The sequence below is a fragment of the Anolis carolinensis genome, chromosome 4, assembly GCF_035594765.1.
Source record: "Anolis carolinensis isolate JA03-04 chromosome 4, rAnoCar3.1.pri, whole genome shotgun sequence".
NCBI lineage: Eukaryota > Metazoa > Chordata > Lepidosauria > Squamata > Dactyloidae > Anolis > Anolis carolinensis.
In genome coordinates, this window is record NC_085844.1 from 59,590,162 (window position 1) to 59,607,720 (window position 17,559).

Genomic DNA, 17,559 nt, shown 5'->3' on the forward strand with positions numbered 1-17,559 from the left:
GCGCTGTCCAGACACAACTCGCTCCGGAGGCTGACGAAATTGACTCCGCGAAGTTACTTCGCGGTTAAAACACCTATATAGAGTCTAACTTTCCCGCCGAGAGCAGTTCTCTGGGAACCAGAAACGAAAGCTAATCTCTGAGACCAGATGTTTGACTCCTTAAAGATTCTCACGGAAAGCAGGCTTAATTGGCTAAATTCTTAGCAGCTATTCTAGCACTCCTGCGCGAGGCCGCTTCCAAACCTCTCTGTTGTTTACAAAACTCATGGCGAGAAAACACAGGAGATGTAGGCTCAGGGTTTGTTTGACATACTTCTGGAACACAACTCTCTTGCAGGTGCAAGGTTCCCAGATCTGGCTGGGAAGAATCTGGCTGGGAAGATTCCAGTTCTGACTGGGGAGGTAAAAAACCCAAGTTTTCTTCTTCATCAGGCATCACAATGTCATGAGCAGGACTACAAGGCCCATGAGTCATCACACATTGGGAGGTGGGTACACAAGGGATGTTAATAAAACAATATTATCAATTCACACAATTAGGACGGAAAATCAAAGTTTGCCATTGTAGGTAATCTGATTTCTTATGGGTCAGAACTTTAGGTTATTTCAAAATCCATAATAATAATAATAATAATAATAATAATAATAATAATAATAATAATAATAATAATAATAATTTTATTTGTTACCCACAGCTCAAGGTGGAGTACAGCAGAGTACACATTACCATAAAATACACATCATAAAATGCATATTTTAAAACACACAAAACACATATATAAACATATATAATGCAAAGGTTAAAACACTTCAATTGTTCTGCTCCATTGTAAGTATTACAGTACTGTGGAGAATAATGAAAGAAACCGAAAGTTCCTATAGGGATTTTTTTTCTTTGTAAAGGTTATTTGAAAACAAGTTTTATAAATTCGGATAGTGGAGAACCAACCCAGGAAAGGTCAGTGTAGTCTTGTGAGCTCTAACAATTCCCTACTCCTATTTATTTTGAAACCATCCTGTATTGCCAGAGCAGACAGCTTTTCCAATGAGGAGTGACGTGTGTAACTAGCTAACATCACATCAGTAGTTGTGAGGACCAAAACTAATGGTGAGTAAAGGATTCAAAGAAAAAGTCACTTCTTCTTTCCAGAAATCCTTCCCTCTTTTGACTTTTCTCTGTTTCATTCTTCCTATCCAGAGCTTTCTACCAGGGAAGAATCAGGTTCCTCTTACCAGAGGAATGAATTCATTTCTTTGCTGAGATTTTTTCAAAATTAAGTATTCTAATGAAGGCATACTAACTTAAAATTGCAAATTGCCATCCTGGCCACCCTCTTTTTGAAGCGCTGTCCAGTTTTAAAATATTCAACCCATGGAAAGGGGTAGTCGAGCCACTGAAGTTGCCCATTAACAAATAGCACCTGAACAAATGCTGCAGCAACAGAGGCAACCTATAAAAGAGTATGGAATCGGTGCTTGATTTAGTAAGAACCTGTCTGGTTTTTAATGGGAATTATTCAAATGCTGAGCCCTATTTCCAGAATACCAAATAAAACCAAATATAGCACTATAAAATCAGAGTGAATTCTATTGAAACAATATAATGGAATCACCAGAAATTTTTATTAAATGATAGCAATTATTTCAATGCCATCCTCTATAATGTTGTGTTCCACTTAAAGGAAGCCTTCTCAGATGAAACAGGGAAGAGGTCCCAGATGGAGGTAAAGGATGTTAGCTATCCTGTTTTGGCAATGGCAGAAGCAGAGTCTCGCCATCCCAGGCAGCAGCTGCAGATCAGGAAAGGGATACAGGGACACTTCACCCTGGAGACAAAGAGATCAAAGTATCAGGAAATACCATGCTCCACTTTAAACACAGGACACTGAGCTAAGGAGGCCAGCTTGGCTGATTTACTGCCAAAGATTCTGAGAGCGCCTTGGACTGCAAGAAGATCAAATCAGTCCATGCTCCAGGAAATAATGCCCAGCTGCTTACTGGAGGGAAAGATATTAGAGGCAACGATGAAGTACTTTGGCCACATAATGAGAAGATAGGAAAGCTTGGAAAAGACAATGATACTCGGGAAAATGGAAGGTAAAATGGAAGGGGGGCTGAACAAGATTTATTTATTTATTTGCATAATTTCTACCGCGCTTTTCTCACCCGAGGGGACTCAAGGCGGCTTACAATAATAGGCAAAAATTCAATGCCTGACACAATACATGCACCAACAGTTCAGATAAATAAATAACATAGTAAAATATGTAATACAAAAGTTAAAAACATATCCAAGTTAAAATCCATTCATCTAAAGTCCTCATATGTAAATCTTAGTCCAGACCATAGATGTCTCATTCATTGAACGCTTGTGTACACAACCATGTCTTTAAGGCTTTCCTGAAGTCTAGGAGCGTTGGAATCTGCCGAATGTTACTGGGGAGGGTGTTCCACAGCCGAGGAGCCACCACTGAGAAGGCCCTGTCCCTCGTTCCCACCAGCCGTGCCTGTGAGGCTGGCAGGACTGAGAGCAGGGCCTCTCCAGACGATTTAAGGGTACTAACAGGCTCATAGGAGGAGATATGTTCAGACAGGTAAGATGGGCCAGAACTATTTAATGCTTTGTTGGTCAAAACCAGCACTTTGAATGGATGGATGTTATCCTTGAAGTGACTGCCTTGACCTTGAAGGAGCTGGGGGTGGCGACAGCCAACAGGGAGCTCTGGCGTGGGCTGGACCATGAGGTCACGAAGAGTTGAAAGCGACTGAACAAATAAACAATAACAAAAATAAGTTAGCTCAACCCAAGCCATTTTATTGCTTCAAACAACTCCAACACTTCCTTATGACCTTGTTTGATTCTCTGGCTTTGCGGATTTCTGGCCTTCAGCATATATCTTGTGCTAATGTTTATGGCAACCCTTCTTGCCTTTAGACTCTGCTCAGGACTGCTTTTCCCATTGGGACGCTGGACTGCCTGGACCATGCTTCTTCTTCCTACTCTACTTGTGTGTGAGCCCTGGGACTGGCCTGATTTTCCCTTCCAGGTCCTGCTGACTTTAGGCGCACTCACCTGGGTTCTTGCCTTAAGCGAGGCATATATGTGCACATAAACACTCTTTTTGTTCTTTTTCAGGGGAGGGGAGATACCTTTTTGTATTTTTGATGACTCAGAGATGGCTGTCTACTCCAACCACAATGATAAGTTAAAAACTTTGTTTAGTATTATTGTTAAAGAATAGAAAGCTTGGGTTGAACAAATAAAATGCTTTTTATAACCATAGCAACTAGAGCCCTGTATAGTCCTGGCTGTCAGTCTGCTTTCTTGACAGCACAATATTCAACTACATGAAATGATAGCCTTTGATCTGTAGAGCCACACCCAGCTTCCATTTTCCAAGCAATGCTTATGCTTCTGACTTCTGACTAAAATCAACTCAAGGCAAATGTTGATTGGGTGTGAGAGGACAATCATGTGAATTTATCCAAAGCTTTTGGAGTCAGAAGCTGAAGCAATCTAAAAGCAGCAGCAACCTAACTGGTGTGATTATTAGTAGAAACCCAGCAGTTCAAAAAAGGTGTGAAGGCTGTGGGGTAGCAAAGGAAGGATTGTGAGCAGAATTCTATGAAAGTAATTTAACTTGCCTATTTAAATATTATAGTTAGGCACCATTATATGTCATAATAAAAACATATAAATAGATTGCCTTGGAGAAAAGGTGAACATCATACTACGGAAGACAGTTAAACCTCCCCTCCCACAGCAATCCCAATGAAAGGAAGAGTGTTATCTGAATTGGAATGATGCCCAAGAAAACAGAGCGACTGCTGAAAATAAGTCTTAAAACCTTGTTTAGGATCAAGCAATAAACAGTTCAAAAATACACAGATGTCTCTAGCAGATTAAGTATCAATAAATATTGGACGTCTTTCATCTTTCCCAGATGCACTACCACCACTAATAATACGGGAAGCTGACAGTTTCGATAGCTTTCTGTGTGAGAGCTATAATCAATCATGTAATTTAGGCAGAAGATCAAACATAACCCTAGTACCACATCTGCCACACCAGGGTTGTTGCTGCCACCACATCTGGACACAGATGTGTGCTGTCACTGCTCCTGCTTGCCTTATTTAAAGCATTTTGGCTAATATAAAAAAAGCAGCTAAGCAGAGTTCTCCTGCACGACTGTGGCCCATGCCTCTCGCAACCCATTTGGTTGGTCATTGCAGAGGTCAGATTTCTCTTCTGACTGTACAGCAACTAAAGTCCTCCCCAAACTTACCTTTTCTCCGCTGCAGGTTAGTTCTGTGTTGGTGGAGAGGAGAAGGAGCAACAGCTTTCACAGCTGCACACACAACAATAATGTATATGTATATGTATATATATATATATATATATATATATATATATATATATATATATATTCTTTCCTTTCCTTACTTAGTTCATCCATACCTCACAACCTCTGAGGATGCCTGCCATAGATGTGGGTGAAACGTCAGGAGAGAATACTTCTGGAACATGGCCACACAGCCCGAAAGACATACAACAACCCTGTGATCCCGGCCATGAAAGCCTTCGACAACACAACAATAATGTCAATATCAAGGACTTTCGGAGGATGCCTGCCCCAATACATCCAGCTAGGCGAAATAGCTGAATGCACATCAGCCTCACCCACTGCTTTCCATCAACACAGCATTGGGCATCTCAGGATGCGGGGGGGGGGGGGGTGAAAATAGAAAAGGTGGGCTTGGGGGAGTCACATATGGATATGTGTCATGGCTTAGCACTGGAGAGAGGAGTCCCCAGTGGCGCAGTGAGCTAAACCTTTGTGCCGGCAGGACTGATGACTTGAAGCTTGGGTTGCTGACCTGAAGGTTACTGGTTCGAATCCAACTCGGGGAGAGCATGGATGAGCTCCCTCTATCAGCTCCAGCTCCATGTGGGGACATGAGAGAAGCCTCCCACAAGGATGGTAAAAACATGAAAATATTTGGGCATCCTCTGGGGAGTGATAGTTTAGAGATTGGGGTAAAATGACAGTTTAGATTTAAGGAAAGGATTGTAACATTCATGGCAGGCCTGTAGCAAGGGGGGGGGGGGGTTAGGGGTTCAACCCCCCCCCCCCGAATTTTTTCAGGTTATAAAAAAACCCTGGTTTACTCATGAATTTTAACTGGTTAACCAAATCCCCATGCTAAATCTATGAGACGTAAAACATTAAGAGTCCCTCCAGGGACTATCTCAAGCAGATATTGACAGGTTTGTAGCGGGGGTGGGGGTTGCTAGGGGTTCACCCCCCCCCCCCCCGAAATTTTCAATCCCCCCCCCCCCCAAAATTTTCTGGCTACAGCCCTGATTCATGGCACTGTCATGGCATTACAGCAAAAAGTACATTGCCTTTAGTGTTCTGTAGAGTAGATAATCCCTGATAGGAGAACAATATCCACGATCAAACTATACTTTTATTAGGACCAACAATAATGAACCAATTTTGAAGTTCTCCAGGACTCTTCATCATTTAAAATGGCTAGGGATGCAGGAAGCAGCTTAGAGGCTCAACATTTGGCTAGATAATGTAAACCCTTGCCTAGTTAAGATTAGCCAATCACAGCTCAAAGAATGCTGTGATGGGGAGGCGGAGGATATCTACCAGAGGCTTGTGTGTCAAAAGAATCACTCAGGGATCAGATAGGAAAAAAACATGAAATTGAGTTAGAATAGTCAGAAACAGAGTTTTGGAGGCTGTGAATGGGGAATGAATTCATGGAATTCATGGTTAACCTTATTGTTATATAATAAATCATTGTTCTGAGCCTTCAAGCCATTTCTGATTTATAATCATTCATTATGGGTTTTCTTGGCAAAATTTGTTCAGAGGAAGTTAGCTTTTGCTTTCTTGAAACTGAGAGAATATGATTTGCGCAACATCACCCAGTTGTTTCCAATGCCCAAGTAGGGTTTCGAATCCTGGTCTCCCAGTGTTCTAGTTCAGCATTTAAACCACCACACGGACTCTCCTTATATGCTTTATTTCTGCAATTGCACCTGGTCACAGTCTACCACAGTGATCAACACAGCCACTGGTTCGACATAATGCTAATCTTGAGTTCTGGGCACCATATCAAAGTGGGGTTGGGTTAAGGGTAAAAGAGGAATCCATGAATTCTAGGACCCCAAGGGTTGAAACTGTAGGGCCAGCTTTGGTATGAGTTCTGTCAGAGGGCTTGGAGAACAGAATGTAAGATTTTACTACACTGAAAAAAATTGGGAATATTTCTCTGCATTAGCTAATATTAGCAGACCTGAATGTGAATAATAGAAATGGAAAGTGTGAAAATCTTCCATGGAAAAATTATGGATGCAATGTTATTCTGGACTCAAAGTCATGATTATCTACTGTGGAGCTTTGATGTTGCAGAAGAAAGGAATGTTCTCTGCAAATACAGATGTCTTTCAAATAACAACCATCAAAGAATTCTAATGTTTTTTTTCTTTCCCCTCTTTTTTCTTAAGAAGAGTTTAACTACATGAATAGTCTGACTAAAGTGATTTGCACTAATAGCACATTTTTGAAAAACTGGGAGTCCTGCCAAATTCAGCTGTGGTTAAATTCAAGGACTCGTAGATGGAAACAATGCCTAGCTTCAGGAGGATCAAAGCTAACCTGTTAATAGCCATTAATTTCATAAGATCCCTGCAATGAGGTGTCACTTTTTCTGGAACCTAGAAGGGGACGGTATGGCTGGCTTACTGATTACACTTTCTGTGAGGCTGCCCATTAGTACAAACATAGTGTTGTATGCCTTCAAGTCATTTCAGACCTATGGCAACCTTAAGGGGAACTTATCAGATTTTTCTCAGCAAGATTTGTTCAGGAGAGGTTGCCATTGCCTTCCTCTGAGACTGAGATAGTGTTTGAGGTCATCTAGTGGGTTTCGTGGCCAAGCGAGGGTTTGAATCATGGTCTCTAAAGATATAGTGCAACACTCAAACCACTGCATCATGTGGTCTCCCTATGAACACAAACCTTGACAAAACCTTGACACATACCTTGACAAAAGCTGTAAATGTCCAAAATGATATACAGCCCATAGTAAGAAGCATTATTGATAGTCTTGCTTGCTGTTGCCTTGATGCAGATTGTACTTGTGTTTCAAGAATGAGCAAGACCCTACCAGGAACTTGGAAATGGACAACCAACATGGATGCACAAGGAAACTGCTCCATGGCTTTCAGGTGGAATAGAGGACCTCTTGCATTCCAGATGTTGATGAACTGCTACTTCCATCATTCACTGGCCAAAGTGTCTAACCGTATCTGGAGGGTCACAAGTTCCCCAGGCTTATTATATGGTTATCCCATTGTTTACCAGGTACTTTGTAGTTCTGATGGTCTGTGGCTTTCCAGCTATTCTATCCCACCATTGGTAATGCCTATTCCAAGTCTTTACTTGACTCCAATAAGGAATGTGATGATGTCATATACAGAATATATCTGTATATCAAAATGCTTTCATTTAGCAGAATTATTCAAGGCAAATAGCATGTAGTTTTAAAACAACTAGGAAAACAGCAATATAGTGGGAGTGTGATTATGAATCGACATAATGACAGCTTTTAAAAATTAATAAACATAGGTGTGATCAGGCTTCAATCAGTTTATTGGGGAGAAACATTTTTACACAGTATTAAAGTGACATTTGAAGTCAACCAGGTGGTTTTGGGGGTAGTTGAGAGATGGGGTGGGGAGAGTTTTGGAACTTGGGTGTTGCTTCAAAGAACAGTCTTCTCACTTCCTCTGATGGTGGGAGGATGTGAAAAAAACACAATGGTTGTTGAGTTTGGTGGATAGAGAGGATCATATAGGAGAAAATATTTCTTTAAAAAATCTAGTCCCAAACTATGTAAAAACTGTTAATGTGGGATTTGTGTCTAGATAGTGTTTAAATGAAATTTTTGTCTTGCCAGTATTGCATACTGATTGCATCATCCAGAGTGTACTATAGTCTGGAAAGAGTTAATTGCTGAGAAGCTGTGTTGACCTTGATGTGTGGCTGGAACTGGGGAGTGTCCAGACACAAGTGTGTATGCATTACTGATTGCATCAGTTCTGTTCTGCTGGCTGCTGAGAAGTCAAGTCCTGTGTCCATTGTCTTCAAGTCTGTTTGTCTTTATTACTGCTTACAATAAAACTTTGTATATAGTTTTACTAAAGTCTTGGTGTTACTTCGTTCAGTGTTCCACCGATTCCATCCAATTGCTGCTGCGTAAATTACTCTGACAAAAACATGTACACACTTGAAACACACCACATGACCATTAGCTAGCCTAAGGGTTTCCAACATCTCCTTGTCCTGTTGTGGGCAATACCATAGGGTCAATCAATGGCTGCCGCTTCTCGCATGGGAACCCTTCCAGACCTTTGGGGGGGGGGGGGGGAGAAAGTGTGGTGGTCTTCCTTTTTTGAGCCTGAATGAATCCTGATCTCTTTCTTCTGCAAAAACCTATTTCCACAACTTCAGTAAATGGCTGGATGAATGTATGTGTATATAGGATTGGCTTATGACTAGAAAATTGTTAGGATGAAAATATCATCTAGGAATTCTTCCATGAAAATCGGACAACGATCAGTAGTATTTGTAAGAAAGGTTGCAATTGCTGCTATAGTTTACCTTCTGTCTAATGTGAATGTGAGCACAACCCCTACTCTATCCCTGAAGCTTAATTTAAATCACCTGAAAGTAGGTGTGAACCCACAGTAGGCAACTGCAATCCATTTTTTAACTCAGTAATTTAAGGTTGCTGTAACATGAAGAAATATAGAGGACAATTCTAGGGACAAATTAACTCCACACACTTTATCCCATCTCTTCCTTGTGCTACTTCCATCTGTTCTTTCAAAATGTTGGTGGTCTTGCCATTAACCATTCCATGGTGGCACCTTTGAAATCAGAGCAATGTTAGTATGACAAACATTGTTTTCAAAAAGGACTAGAAAAGAACTCCTGGACTGGAAGGATCATTGACTTTAGGAAGGGACTTTAGGAAGGAAGAGAAGAGAACTTTGCTAATTCTTTCCTCCCCAATAATAGTGTATCCATCTCATAATATCATTAAAGGTTAAATCCTTGTGCCAGCAGGACTGCTGACTGAAAAGTTAGTGGTTCGAATCTGGGGAGAACAGGTGAGCTCCCTCTGTCAGCTCCAGCTCCCCATGCAGGGACATAAGAGAAGCCTCCTAAAAGGATGGTAAAATATCAAACATCCAGGCGACCCCTGCGCAACATCCTTGCAGACAGCCAATTTTCTCACACCAGAAGCGATTTGCAGTTTCTCAAGTTGCTCCTGACACAAAAAAATACCACCATTACTCTGTGAGAATGTTCTCTGTGTAATAACTTGCCGACATGTTTCCTGCATAACCTTGCATTACAATTGAGACAAATGCCTTTCAATGATTGGGGAATCTTAAGGAGCTTTCTCTGAAGAGTTGTATTCTTCAAGCAAGAAAATGGAGCAGCCAAAAATGCTGTAGAAAAAAAAACCCTTGCTCATAAAAACCAAATTATTTGCAGCCCAATATTTCCACACCAAAAAGTCTATGTGCATTGATATTCATTTCTTTTTAAAACAGCTAGATTTTAGGGGTCTTAAAGGAATGGAGGTCTAAACAACTACATGGGGAAGTAACAACCATCTCATGAAGTTCCATTTTGAAAATTAAATGTGCTATAAATGAACAATAAAAATACTTAGTTTATCATCCTTTTTAGAGGCATACGCACCTATTGCTCAGCAACTGATTAGCTCCAATTTTTAAAAAAATATAAAATTTCTTTAAATTGATGCTACAGCACTACCTTGTGGCTATCCAATATTTAACAGGCTGTGCCCAACAGCATAACTAGATAATTCATGGGAGTCTCATGGAACTGTAATATGGCACCAAGGCCTAAGTGACATCTCTGGGGAGCAGTCCGTTATAGACATGACACTCGAAGAGCAATTCTATGCATGACTTATCCACAAGTAGATCTCAGAGAATACGGATGAATCAAGCAGTTCATGTTCAGAGATATGAATTTATTATCTCTGTATTGCATGGTGCATACGCTCTTATCATGGAATATTTCAGTGTGGAACACATCTCAGCCTTTCATGGTTTTAGTTACTGTTGGTAATACTACTGCTTTCGAATGATCTTGTATTCATTAAAAACATTCATAAGCATATAGAGCCCAAAGGGATTTAGCTGCTCAGAAGAAAAAAGGGGCTTGGTAGAGGTGCCTAGCAACCCCACTATAAAAAGGGAAATCTCTAAGAGAAACAGGGGAACATAATGTTAATTTTTTTGATGACTAAACATTAATGTGCAGACTATGGAAAATAAGCAAGATGAGCTTAAATTTACAGCACAGGGCAGTAACCATAACCTGATAAATATAACCAAGATTTAGTAACATTTTCCCCACAGCTGCAGTGTGCCAGAATATGATACACTGTTTAACCAGAATAGTCAAGGTAGAGGTTTTCCCCTGACATTAAGTCCAGTTGTGTCCGACTCTGAGGGTTGGTGCTCATCTCCATTTCTAAGACAAAGAGCCAGCGTTGTCCATAGACACCTCCAAGGTCATGTGGCCGGCATGACTGCATGTAGTGCTGTTACCTTCCTACCGGAACGGTACCTATTGATCTACTCACATCTGCATGTTTTCGAACTGCTAGGTTGGCAGAAGCTGGGGCTAACAGTGAGCACTCACTCTACTCCCTGGATTTGAACCTGCGACCTTTCGGTCCGCAAGTTCAGCAGCTCAGTGCTTTAATACGCTGCGCCACCGAGGCCCCCTTTAACCAGAATAGATAGGCCATATATGGAAGAAGCACCTCTTCCTATATTCTCTTGCCAAGAACTGAATTATAGAAGTGGAAGGCTTCTTCTCTGTGTCTCAGCAGTGCAAGTAGTATACTGTAGAATAAATGGGAGGAGGTGCCCAGCTTTGGAATACTCTTCCTTTCATGGTGTATCTAGTCTATTTGACACCCAGGAGGATCATTTTAACACCTAGTGGGAGGGAATCCAACCTTTAAAGAGCTGCAAAAAGCTCTAATATCATTCATATTTTGGAAACATATTAGCCATTAACCTGATAGTAATCACTAATGGTACAGTCTTGATGACTGTACCGTATGATGAAATTATGCAAAACTGCCCATGGCCAATTAGCTTCTATTTTAATTTTAAGCATAAGCTTTAATCAGTGAGCAAAGGTCAGCCGCAAATAAAAGGAAATGCCAAGCTTCCAGCTTTCCAGCTTTCCTTTGACAATACAGTTGGGGAATGAACATAAAGTGTTAAGCCACTAGCGCTCTCTGAGTATTTAATTTGAGTTGCCAGAGCTTTGTGTGCATGCCCACTCATGCTCTTTCTCTCTGACTGTCTGTTCTAGCCTCACATGTGCATAAAGCAGCTTGGCGATATATCCTGGTTGATGAGTCTGGAGAAGAACACGTGTTTTCAGCTAGTGTGCAGAAAGGCTTTCAGGCAGTGATATACCTATGTGCACCCTGTATTGGTTATGCCTGGGGCAACCCACATCCTCCATTCCCCTATTGATATGCCACTATTTCCCTTTAGAGGCCTGATTCCTAATGACGATAATAATAATAATAATAATAATAATAATAATAATAATAATAATAATAATAATAATAATAATACAATAAAACAGATTATTAAGGTGGTCCTAGTGGTGATCGGCACACTGGATCTAGTGCCTAAAGACCTTGGCCTGCACTTAAAAACAATCAGCACTGACAAAATTACCACCTGTCAGCTGCAAAAGGCCACCCTACTCAGATCTGCATGCATTATTAGGCGATACATCACATAGTCCTAGAGACTTGAGAAGTGTCCGACTTGTGATCCAATACAACAACCATCATAGTGATCTTGTTTGCTGTGTACTAATTTTGTTGTAAATCTAATAATATTAATCATCATCATCATCATCATCTTTATTCCACCCCTTCCCCAAAAGGTGGCTTGCAACAAAAATACAATATACATAGTAATAATAGCAACCAAAACAACACCGAACAACAAAACATAATACAGAAACAAAACAGCATAAAAATATTAAATTATAACATCAAAACATCGCAGACTATAACATTTTGTGCTAGAATGAAATATACATTAGAGGGGAAAAACTAGCTTCTATTAGTAACCAATTAAAAATCCAGTTGGTATTAGAATCAATTTAAAACCCTCCATCACTTAAATTAAACTATTGTCGAAGATCTGCTTCCACATCCCTGTTTTTGTTGTTTTCTGAAAGTCATTAGAGTGGGGGCCAATCTGATTTCTTTGGGAAGAGCATTCCTAAGCCGGAGGGCCACAACCGAGAAGGCCCTCTCCATCGTCCCCACCAGCCTCTCCCCATAACAATAAATGGCTTGCTCTAGCACCAAAGAAAAACATGGATTTTATTCAGAACTTAACTGATGTTATGAAAATCTGCACACATTCAAGGTTCTAAATTGCCAAAACTGTTTTGACTGTTTTTCAACTGAGGTGTTTTAACTTGTCAATTCTTTTAATGTGTTTACCTTATATTTAAATTGTTTAAAAGTTGTTAAATTATACAACACTTTATGATTGCATGATGCAGGCCAGACCACAAATATTTTAATATTTGAAAATAAATACCTAAAGAAATTTCTAAATACCTAGAGACCTAAATACATAAAGAAATTCAAGAACATAAGCAATGGAGGCAAGAGCATCTGATTAAAGCTATATGGAATAGAAATAAGAAAAATATTGTGGGTGAAATCTCCTGCAGCTTGCTGTTTGAGAAGAAAGGGTGAATGATGCTTTCCTTAAAAATTACATCTGTTCCAAGGAAAATATATAGTGATGGGGAATGTCTATATCCCTGATGTGTTCGGAGAGGTAAACTCCACCAATCATATATGTCTAACAAATTCCTGTCACGCCTTGCTTCTTTCAGGAAAAACAGAGGAAAAAACCCAAGGCTACCCATATCTTGATCCTAGCCAATAGGGAAGAAAATTACGATATTGCCAACTTTTTGGGGAAGTGATTATGTAAAACTGGAATTTGTGGCATTATAGATAGCCAGTGAAAACTGTAATAATTATTATGGATAAAATAATCATTCTTTGTTTCTCTGTCTCCAAGAAGTAAAAGGTGATTTAATTCTTCCCCTTTCACCACCCATTTTATCCTCATAACCACCCTGGGAAATAGGTTAGGCTGACAGCTGAAAATGGTCCAAGTTCATTCATGGAGGCGAATGAACACAGTAAACACCTCCATTCTAATTTGACCCAAGGCTCCTCTTTGTTGTGTGTATTCCAATCATTTCCAAGTTATGGTGACCCTATCACAGGATCTTTTTGCTTAGATGAGAAGTTGCATGAGTGGGCTTCTATATCTAAGCAGGGTTTCCAGCCCTGGTCTCCAGAGTCATGATCTAATGCACAAACCATTACACCATGCTGGCCCTCAAAGATGCCTTTATCTTCCATACACTACTAATTGCATAAAATAATGTTTAAAAGCATATATGTTGAGTGCATTTTTGGAAGGAAAATGACACCTAGTTTGGCCAGCTATATTTCTTTCATGGCCTGACAGTGAATTAACACAGCCAGATACAAAAAATATTTCTTCTTGAAAGTAATTTAAGTTCCTGTGGAGATAGAAAAAGAGAAAGAACTCTGAGGGAATCAGGCTATTGGTTGGGTTGTCAGGATCAGGCAGAAAAGTTACAGGCAAGACTGATCTTCCCATCAGGTTCCCTGAAGAAAGTCTTCCTTCTAATAAGAAGCCAGCTGTGAGCATTTCAGTCTTTTGTATCCAGTCATAATCATTTCCATAATTAGCTCTACACATTGTGCCTAATTAGTTATTCCTGTGGTAGACAGGCATGAAATATGCATTTCTCCTTCCTTTTATTCCACTGCTAAATTGCCAGTGGAGCTCAAAAATGAATAATGACATTTATTTGTATAATTGCCTGTTTCCGGTTTCTTTAGTTATGCTTAAGGTGCAGTTATATTGCAACCATGGTAGGAGACATTTTAGACATCCATAAAAGAAATAATGTGGATGGAGTTGCATTCATGGACAACTGTACTTTCTGTTTTATCATGTCACAGTTATGTTTCTGTATTCTTGCTGAGAGAAACTGTCCACCCCTTAACATGGGAAGCCAAAGTACTGAACTATGCAATCAGTAATCTTCTTGCCTAAGTGCAAGAATTGCAGAGATCTGGCTAAGTGCTATGCAGTCATGGCAGATGTAGTTTTACAAGGACTTTAGCTTTCTCTGCCACAGAGTGCTGGTGCCTCACCAAGATACAGTTCATGATTCCATAGCAATGAGCCATGGCAGTAGAAGTGGTGTCAAACTGCATTAATTCTGTAGTTTAAATTAGTCTTGTGCATTTGTATAGAATCGCTATCCGTTTCTGTTTGTGTCATTCCTAAGCCTCCTGTTCTACTTTTTGCATGCCTCCCGTAAAATGAGTGCCCTTCCAAATGGGAGTTTTTGTTCTGCAACCAAAAAAACAATTTTTGACCCATTGGCCACTATGGGCGGGCTTCCCCAGGTTCCCCTTCCCCTCAGTATTAGGGTTAGAAGTGTGAAAATCACCACACATGGAGGGCACATATACCACTTTTAACCCATGAAGTTTTATAACATTTGTGTCATCCCCAACTTTTAGGGATGTTTTTTCCTATAAATAAAATCTCCTTAAAAACATTCTCTTTTTCTTCCCGCTGGCCCCTCCCTCTAACTCTCCAGGAGCAGCAGCAGGAAGGAGACAGGGCAGGGCACCATTCCTTCCTGCCAAAAGTCAAAGATACTCCACACATCACATACACAACCCAGTGCCCAGCTCTACTACTTCACTTCTTCTTTAACTGGTGGCAATGGGGGGGGGGGGGGAGAATTCCTCTCCATTTCCCATCATTTTTGGCAATGGCATGGTTTGTCCTTATATCCTTAATTACAACCTGGATTAAAAGCATCAGAGTTACTTAAGATACCACTCCTCCTGTGGTGTTTTCCCCTCCATCTACAGAAGAAAACTGGATTTAAAGACAGGGCTTAGGATACCACGCCTCCTGTAATGCTGTCCCCTCGATCTGCAGAGGAGATGAGAGGAGGCAGACGAGAGGAGGCAGCAGGTGAGGAGCCAGTTGGCCCAACAGACAGGCCTCTTAAGAGAAAGAGCATGTGGCAGTTCTCTGTTGGGCCGCGTGACATGAAAAACAGGTGAGGAGCTGATAGCCACTTTCTTTCATTTCAAGCTTATATTCATTCCATGAAGGAGTTCTTGTTTTGTGCTCCCGCCCAAAATGAAAGGAATGAAAGAATGGATAAAATGGATACCGCACATACCTCTAGTTTAGATGCAGTCTTAGATTCCAATCATTAGCAGGATCCACATTTCACCTGAGTGAGGGCAAGATTCCAAGACAGGAACTTAAATTACATTCTTGGCAAGGCCTGGTTGAGAAGAAGGAAGATATAATTTTGCCTTAGTTGGCTGTGGCAAATAGAAATACACAACTGAGTTGGCTACAAGCATGTAGTGTGAACGGAGCCAGCACAGTCTAGTGATTTAAGTATTGGACTAACCTTCTGGGACACCAACATCCTCACTCAGCTAGAGAAAGCAGTGAATTACCTGTGCCCAGGACAACAATTCTCTTCCGATTAAGCTTTCCAAGAAAACCACCACAAGTTAATCTTGCATAATGCAAGGCTATTGTAACAGTCTTATATAGACCCCTGGCAAAGCAATGCACTGGGTCCTACCTACAAAGCCACTCACAAGAATATAAATATAAATTACAGCAGAGTATCTCTTATCCAACGTAAATGCGCCAGCAGAACATTGGATAAGCAAATATGTTGGATAATAAGGAGAGATTAAGGAAAGGCCTATTAAACATCAAACTAGGTTATGATTTTACAAATTAAGCACCAAAGCATCATGTTATTCAACAAATTTGACAGAAAAAGTAGTTAAATACGCAGTAATGCTATGTAGTAATTACTGTATTTACGAATTTAGCACCAAAATATCACGATGTATTAAAAACATTGACTACAAAAATGTGTTGGATAATCCAGAATGTTGGATAAGTGAGACTCTACTATATTAATAAAATCAACTTATATTGATTGATACCACCAACAAAAACAGTGTTTTGTTATGAAAAAACTCATAGTATACAACAAAAATTAATCAATACAAACATCTGGACAATAAAACATGGGCCTTGAGCTATTGTTATCCCAAGCTGTTGATTGCCTCCTGCAATATTCTGCTTCCATGGCTTGTAAGCGGCATTTAAAAATGGTAAAATTTCTTCAGCAAATACAGACATGCCAACTCTCTGCCACAAGTTGAGGTGAGAGACTGGAAAATTAGTGTTAAATTCTGCTCTGTGCATAAATGAGCATGGGCCCCTATTCTTGTGTGACTCCTGGACTGTTGTCCAGCATGCCCATGTGTTAAGGCAGCAGTGACAACAGAACCCAAATAATACTTCTGAAAAAGGGATCTATTGGCAGTCAATTGAAAGGGAATGGAATCTTCCTATGCTCAGGGTATAGATGAAGGACACACACATCTCAATGAACATAATGTCCTTATAGAATGATTGGTAGTTAGGTGGCAGGGCTTAAGAGACCAAGCTGGATAACTTTAGTTAACCTGACCCTGCATATACCATTCCATCTACTGTGTACAATTCTCATCCTATCTTTGCTAGTCAGCTACATTATTTGATTTTTAATATAGGAGCCATTAGGCATGCAGGACCTGTTTAATGCTCAACTCCAAGTCTTTTCATGCTTACATGCTTTGAATTATTTCTACTAGTTTTAAACCATATTGATTTAAACTACCAATATTCAGTTGTCTAAAGTGCTTTCAATCTGTTTGAATCATTCTTACTGTTTTGAATTGTTTGAATTGCTTTAATTGCAGAGATGTAAAGTCTTTGGATACAGAATAGGATATAAATATGGATTAGTATTCTATATTAGCTACTCAATTAAGCATGCTTATATGTATATATAACTAAGTCACTTCTTTGGCTTTATCCCCCTCCAAAGCCTGATGGAAACATCATTCATCTATGCTCTGATCATCAGTAGAATGAATCTCCTTCTCCCAATGCAGTTGGTGTATAGTGGTGGCAAACTGCATTAATTCTACAGTGTAGAGACACTAGTCTTGTGCATTTGTATAAAACCACTACGCATTTTTGTTTGTTCCATTTGTAGGGCCCCATTTCCCTGTTCATCTGCTACTTCCGAAACCGGTGTCATCCAAATGAGCTCTTTCGTTTCACCATCCAAATATACAAATACATTTGTCCCATTGGCAGCAATGGGCGGGCTGCTCAGGTTCCCCTTCCGCTCATTCTTGCACAGTTATTGCGCAGTCTGATATTTGAAGAAGATAAATGTATTGCTGTTAGATAACTGAGGAATTCAG

At 40.2% G+C, this 17,559-nt stretch overlaps 1 long non-coding RNA gene across 1 annotated transcript; it reads right to left on the minus strand.

The window, feature by feature from the left end:
- Nucleotides 1-655: 655 nt before the first annotated feature.
- LOC134298905 (uncharacterized) lies at nucleotides 656-15,582 on the minus strand. The gene is made up of 2 exons (XR_010006024.1): nucleotides 15,447-15,582; nucleotides 656-1,826 (listed from the first exon to the last, which is right to left on the minus strand). It is a non-coding gene; the product is annotated as an uncharacterized LOC134298905 (long non-coding RNA).
- Nucleotides 15,583-17,559: the final 1,977 nt, after the last annotated feature.